Raw genomic sequence first — 7498 nt, 5'->3', positions numbered from 1 at the left:
TGTAATAATAATAATAATAATAATAATAATAATAATAATAATAATAATAATAATAATAATATGTCCATGTTTGTCAGCATCGCACTAGATCATACATTAGATTGCATTGAAAAGAAAACTTAATTTAGGTCATTACTTAACAAAAATAACAAAAAATGAAATTCTGACAAATACCAGAACGATCTTCAATGTTATTGTTTTCTCCTATAAAAATAAATTTTATAAACAAATATCGAGTTTCCCTATGGGCTCACCTTTATCTCCAGTTGATTTTGATTCAGTTTTACAAGATAATGAAAAAAGAACTCTAAAATTATTAAATTTTACACCTATTTCATACAAACGTATCGATAACATTTTAGCTATCGTTCCTACCGACAATATTGAATTTTTTTAAATGCATTTAACAGTTTTGGAGATTGTATACATTTGACCAATGAGTGCAAGATGAATAATGTTATTAACTAGATGATGTGCAAATCAATTAAACTTTAAATTGTGGTTTATTAACAAATTGCTACAAAAACTTTCTTGGCCTCGTAAATACTTGAACCATAGTTCCCTCAATTTATTTGGTCACAAAATGGGTTTAATAAAAGTTTTAGTAGATAGATTTGTTAAATTAAATGATATCCGATTTAGAAAAGAAAATTTAAATCAATTAAAAACATCCTTAGTACATAATTAATATCCGCTTGAGTTAGTTAACGACACTATATAGAACGCATTGATGATATTTAAAGTAACAGTAATAAAACAAATTAAAAAAAGGAGTGATACTTACGATAGATTAGATTTAAATTTCACCTTGCCTTTTATTCAGGATCCATCTAAACGGTTAAGAAATTCACCCAAAGAATTTAATATCAGATTTTTTTAAATAGACAAATGCTTCCGATAATTATTTGTTAAAGAAGAAAGACAGTGATTCCATTGCAAATTTATCTGGTTATATTTATCTGATTAAATGTAAATTTTATAATGAAGATTATATAGGTGAAATTGTCCGGAGAATAAAAACCAGAATTTCTGAGCACAAAACAGATTGTGAAATTGAGATTTTAACACAGCGTTTTCAAAATATTCTGCGATGTATTATTGAGTCTATTTTTATAAACAAATTTCGAAAGATTTCAGATAATTTACCCACTGAAATTATAAATATTAATCAAATTTGTAGTTAGAAACATTCACTTTTTTAATTTACACTTATTGACGCAGTTCCTTATCAGCAGTTTCAAGAAAGACCCGCCCATTGTTAGTGAACGTTTATAAGGTACACGGTCTTCATATATTTCTAAACTATCAATTTTCGTTTTTTCTTCCTAAGGTACGATAAAGTTTTCTCTATTATTTTCGAAAATGTAGTCGTTTATTGATTAAAGTCTCTTTATTTATTTGAGACTTCATTATAATCATTTCTAATGTATTAAACTTGACTACATGTTTATATATACTAGCAGTCTTGCGCGCGCCATAGCGCGCGCCTATTTATCTTTTTATGAAAAAAATTAATGAAAAGCCTATCTTTTCTATGTCATACATATTTAATGAATGTTACAATATATCAGTATGAAATAATACAAAACATCAAGAGATGAGTTCTGTATCTTAAATTGTAATTAATCTCTTATAATAGGATTTCAACGAATTCTTTATTTTTAGGTAAAAAATTAACTATTTTATTCCAAATGAGCTTTTTTTATTAAAGATTAATTTACACCTAATATTGAAGAATAGCATTTACTACGATTTTGTAGCTTACGCTGATGATAATCATATTCTTTAAATAATGAACTTTGCATTTTTACACCCTAATTTTAATAAATCAATTTAGTAAAATTTTTGAACGAGCATTGTAATAACCAACAATGACCTTATATGTTGAAAAACACATGTAACAAGCTTGTTGCCACTTGGTAAACTCTTCCCTGAAAATCTGGGTTAAGTCTCCCCAACATTAGTTCATGCGTTCCATGTCATAAAATTTTTAGTAATAACTGTTTCATTATTACGATTTATACTAAATCATTACACTACTTTGTAAGGCAAATTTCTGCCAATTTTCGATTATCGGGCTTAATTAAGCATCCCACTTTCTCCTGGACTTATCACATTAAAATTTATGAAAAACATAAATATTATGTTTAAAATTAAAATAATTATTATTGTATTTCAAATTATATTGAAATTAATGAAATATTGTATTCAAAATAACACTTTCAACAAATAACTATTTGAAAAATTATCATGTGGGGTGAAGGTGTTGTAAAAAATTCAGTTGATGGTGGTAGATTGAGGGTCAAGGTGTCATGACTGTTTTACAGAAAAATAGTCTTTTGACTTAAAAGTTTAAGAAGTGGGACAAATTTTTTTATTTCCTACCTGGGAATTCTTTATTTGTGTAAAATTCGTCTTTCTAGTTGAAAAATTCATAATTTTAGTTAAAAATTCATCTCTCTGGTTAAAAAATTTACTATCTTTTTTTAAATTCTTTTTTTCAGAAATAAATTAATTGTCCGTGTAAAAAAGTAACTTTGCTACTTTTGGTTTAAATTCGAATTTCTTATAGAAAATTAACCTTTATGATTGAAAATTCGTTTCGCTATTTTAGAAAGCATCTCTTGGTAGCATCGGCATTCGTTGAAATATCAAATATTACATTTTCTATCTGAAATTCATATTTGCAGGGTAAAAAGTCAACTACTTTGTTGAAAATTTACATGCTGGTTTGAAAATTCAACTCTGGTTAAAAATGTAAATATTTTGTTAAAAATCTTTTCTTTTTGTTTTAAGATATCCACCACTAAGTTTTCATTGAGAATTCTTTTTTTTTTAATGCAACTTTTTTTGGTTGAAGATTAAACTTTTTGTTTGAAAATTTGGCCATTCAGTTTAAAATTTATATTTCTAGGTCAAATATTTAACTATTTGGTTAAACGTTAAACTATTCGGTGTCAAATTCAAATCTTTCATTAAAAAGCCAAATTTTTAACAAAACCGTTTACACTGAAAATGAAAAAGTTTAATTTTCAGTTTTAAAAAATTAACGAATTTGCAATCAAATAGTTACTTTTTCATCCAAAAATATAACCTTTTAACAAAATGGTTAAACTTTTAAATAAGTAAATAAATTTTCAACCAAAAACTAAAAAATATGGCAAAAAGTTGTAGCTTTTTTAGTTTTCTAATTAGAGCCAAAAAACTTTTTTGTTGTTGTAAAACTTATTTCTAATTCGTTTTTTACTTTAATACGTACTCGAAGAAAAATAAACCTAAAATACAAGCCAGTTTGGTTTTGAATCATTATACCATATACATTTCATTTTTGCAGGTAGCACTTATATTGAGTTATAAAAGATAAAAATAATTAGTAGAAATCAAAATTCAACCCTTTTTGAAAATATATGTATGAACAATAAAAAACCTTTTTTTTTGTGCAGAAAATCAATAAAACATAAAAGTCAAAAGTAACAAAAAATAAATCATTTAAAGATTACGTCTTTAAGGGCATGTGATACTTACAGTTTCCCCGGCATTTTTTCCACAAAAATGAAAATGTTTAAAAACTGAATTTAGAGATGCTATAAAATATCATAACGGACGTCCCCGGACTCTTTTTTGAGGGATAATAACAAAAAAAATTTATTGTGCTAAATAAAAATTTTATGTATATGCATTATTTTGAGGTTACGTCGTTTTTCATCTCTGACTTTCCGATAATCTGGAAATTATTTATGAAATAAACTTTTTTGATTGGCTGAAAAAAAGGTTAGTTCCGGGAGATTAATTGCTATGTTTATTTGTAAGTCCAAAATTTTCGGCCAAAAATATTGTGTAGTTTGGAAGTAACGCTCGGGTGAATTGTAACACACATAACCTCGAAATATACACGCACATTGTTAGCAATATCAAAATTTTTTTGATAAAAAAACACAAAACAAAGTGTGTGGTAACATCCGTTAGAATGTTCGCTATCATTTCCCAAATTTTTAAGACAAAATATTTATTATTCCAGAAAAAAATCCGGGGAACCTAAAACTGGTAAAATTGACAATTTTCTAAGTATCACATGCCCTTAATAAAGAAGTCGCGGATGAGATAAAATAATAATTGATCATTATCATCATCAACAATTTGGTTAAATTCATTCTTTTTCATTGAAAATTCACATGTTTTGTTGAAAATTCGTCTTTTTGGATTAAAAATTTTAAAAATTTGACAGAATATTCATATTTTTGGGCAAAAATTGAATCTTTTTTTTTAATATTAAATTCTTTAGCATTAATACTTAACAGTTTCTTTATTTGAGTACTGAATAAAGAAGTCTGTATCAGTTAATTATCTCACGCAATTTCCCAACAATTTCCACCATATCTCCCATTATTGTCATGAAATTTTCCTTCTTATTCATTGTCGTATAATCTTCTGTATTTGAAGAGCAAGCGTAATAAAGACGATTAATCCATTCCAGATAATTCCTAAATAATGAGACAGATATTGCATTTCAAATATACTAAGAATAAAAGAAATCTAAATAGCATCAAATAGACTAGAGAGAAAACCATCTAACTGAAAAAATGAAAAACTGTTTTCTTGGATGTTGATGAATATTTTGATGAATCAAACAAATTTTGGTTGATTCGACAAATTTCGAATGGCGAAATAAAAGTTATTTGTTCATACCAAAAAAAATTGAGTTAAGTCAATCAAAGATATTTTGTTCTCCATATGAACTATAATCAATAAGACAAAGGATAGAAGAAACAATTAAATAGGACATTATTAAAAATGTCTGTTAGAAAGTTCAACTATATGTATTGAAAGTTTATTTCCGAAACGTAAAGTAACGCCTCAACACATAATTGTTTAGTTTCCAAATTATGTCATTGGTATATAAGCTTACATGTATTGGAATTTTATAATACAAGTCTAGTAGCCAGTCCAGTTTTGTAAATATATAGTATATAACGCCCATATTTATGAAATTCAAGGAATTCATGGAAATAAAGGAATTTTCGGAATTCGCGGAATTTGCATAATTCGCGAAGTTCAAAGAATTTACGGAATTCGTATAATGCCTGAAGCTCGCGGATGTAATAGAATTCGCAGAATTCATGGATGTCACGCAATTCACGAAATTCAAAGAATTCACTGCATGCACGCAATACAGGGAATTCACGATGGTAAAAGAATTCATGGAATTCCTAGAATTTAAGGAATTTATGGAATTCATGGAATTTACGAAATTGAAAGAATACATGGAATTCAAAGAATTCAGGGACTTCAAAGAATTTACGAACTTTACAGAATTCAAGAAATTCACAGAATACATGGAATTCACATAATTTATGAAATTCATAGAATTGAACGAATTCAATGAATTCATCATATTCATGAACACCCGGGAATTTTCCGAATTTAGGAAATTTACAGAATTAAAAAAAGGAGGGACTCCACGGAATTCACGCAATTTACCAAATTTACAGAATCCAAAGTACTCACGGAAATCAAAGAATTCACAATATCCAAAGTATTTACGGAACTCGAGGAATTCATAAAATTCAAGAGATTCACGGAATTCATGCAATTCACGCAAATGATGGAATTCACGATATTAATTGAATTCACGGCGTTCATGCAATACACGGAATTTGTGGAAATCACGGAATTCATGGATTTTACGGAATTCATAGAATTCATGGAATTAACTGTATTCAAACAATTGACGAAATTTAAATAATTCGTGACATTCAAGGACATCGTGGAATTTGTGGAATTGACGAAATCCTTGAATTCCATGAACTTCATGATTTCCTCAAATTACATGAATTCCGCGAATTCCATAAATTAAATGAACTCCCCAAATTCCTTGAATTTCATAAATTTCTTGAATGCCACAAATACTATGAATTCCGTGACTTTTATAAATTCTGTAAATTTCGTGAGTTCCTTCATGTCCATGAATTCTGCGAATTCTGTTAATTTCTTGAATTCTGCGAATTACGAATTGCATGAACTGCAGGAGTTACATGAATTCCGTGCATTCCTTAAATTTCGTAAATTCTGTGATAATAGTCAATATTGCGAATTCCGTGAAATTCATTAATTCTGTGATTTCTATCACTTGAGCGCATTCCGTGAATTTCATAAATTTCAGGAATTTCGTGAATTTTATAAACTCGGTCAATTCTGCGTATTGCGAACATTTAGTGAATTTCGTGATTTCCTTGAATTCTGTGATTTCAACGAATTTCTTAAATTCCATAAATTCCTTCAATTCCGTAAATTTCAAAAATTCCTGGTATTCCTTGCATTCCATTAATTCCGCAAATTTCATAAATACAGTAAATTTCGTGAATTCCTTTAATTCCATGAATTCCGCGAATTCCGTGATTTTTATGAATTTCTTGAGCTCTATGAATTCCGTGAATTTCATGAAATCCATAAATTCCATAGATTTCTTAAATTTCTTCATTTCCATGAATTCCGTTCATTTCGCAAATTCCATGAATTTCGTGCATCCCAGAAATTACTTGAATTCGGCGAATTCCTTGAGTTTCGTTCACTTTCTCAAGCCTATTGCGAATGATTAAACTGCACACGGCACCTGGTGGCTAATATCCGAACTATAACAAATAGGTACACTTATAAAGATGCATTTTAATTTCTGCATAAAACTGTTTAGATGATTATTTGTTGGGTTTAAACTATTTATTAGATACAAAAAATAACTCTTTACCGTACTAAAGGGGTTGGAAATGGACATCACATCTTATATAGTAAAAAAACACATTTTTGACAGAAATATTTTTCTAAAAAAAACATTTGTTATTCAAAAACCATATTGAATACAATATAAAATACTTTAAATGTCTAAGTTTTAAAGTAAAAATATATTTATATTGAATTTTTAACAAACGGCATAAATTTTCTACCAAATAGTTAAATTCCTATCTTATAGAAGATACATTTTTAACCAAAAAATGGATTAGTGACATTTTTAGGTGAAAAATTCAATTTTTACTTTAAAAAACGAATTTTTAAGAAGATGGTTAAATATGCTATCTAAATGTAAATTTTAACCAAAAACATTAATTTTCAGCAAAAAAATAACATTCGGGAATGAAGTTTAATTTTCTAACAAATTGTTTAATTTTAACCAACACAAAATAATTTAGACACAAACAGTTGCAACAATTTCTACCCAAAAATTAAATAGTAAGATTTATTTCAAAAACCAAAACGAAGAATGATTTACAAAACAATTTGATTTTCAATCCAAAAATACAATTAAACAAAATTAAATTTTCTCTCATAAATTTAAATTTTACTCAAAAACTTACAAATTCAAAGTCAAAAGTTTTATTGTTAACAAAAAAATTAATTTTCAATCAAAAAGTTTGATTTTCTATCAAATGATTGAATTCTCAATCAAACTAGAATAATAATTAAGACCCGAACAGTTGAACTTTTAATTAAGAAGGATGAATTTGAT

Source organism: Belonocnema kinseyi, chromosome 2, assembly GCF_010883055.1.
Source record: "Belonocnema kinseyi isolate 2016_QV_RU_SX_M_011 chromosome 2, B_treatae_v1, whole genome shotgun sequence".
Classification (NCBI taxonomy): domain Eukaryota; kingdom Metazoa; phylum Arthropoda; class Insecta; order Hymenoptera; family Cynipidae; genus Belonocnema; species Belonocnema kinseyi.
The sequence above is the reverse complement of the archived record's forward strand: the minus strand, read 5'-3'. Positions refer to the sequence as shown.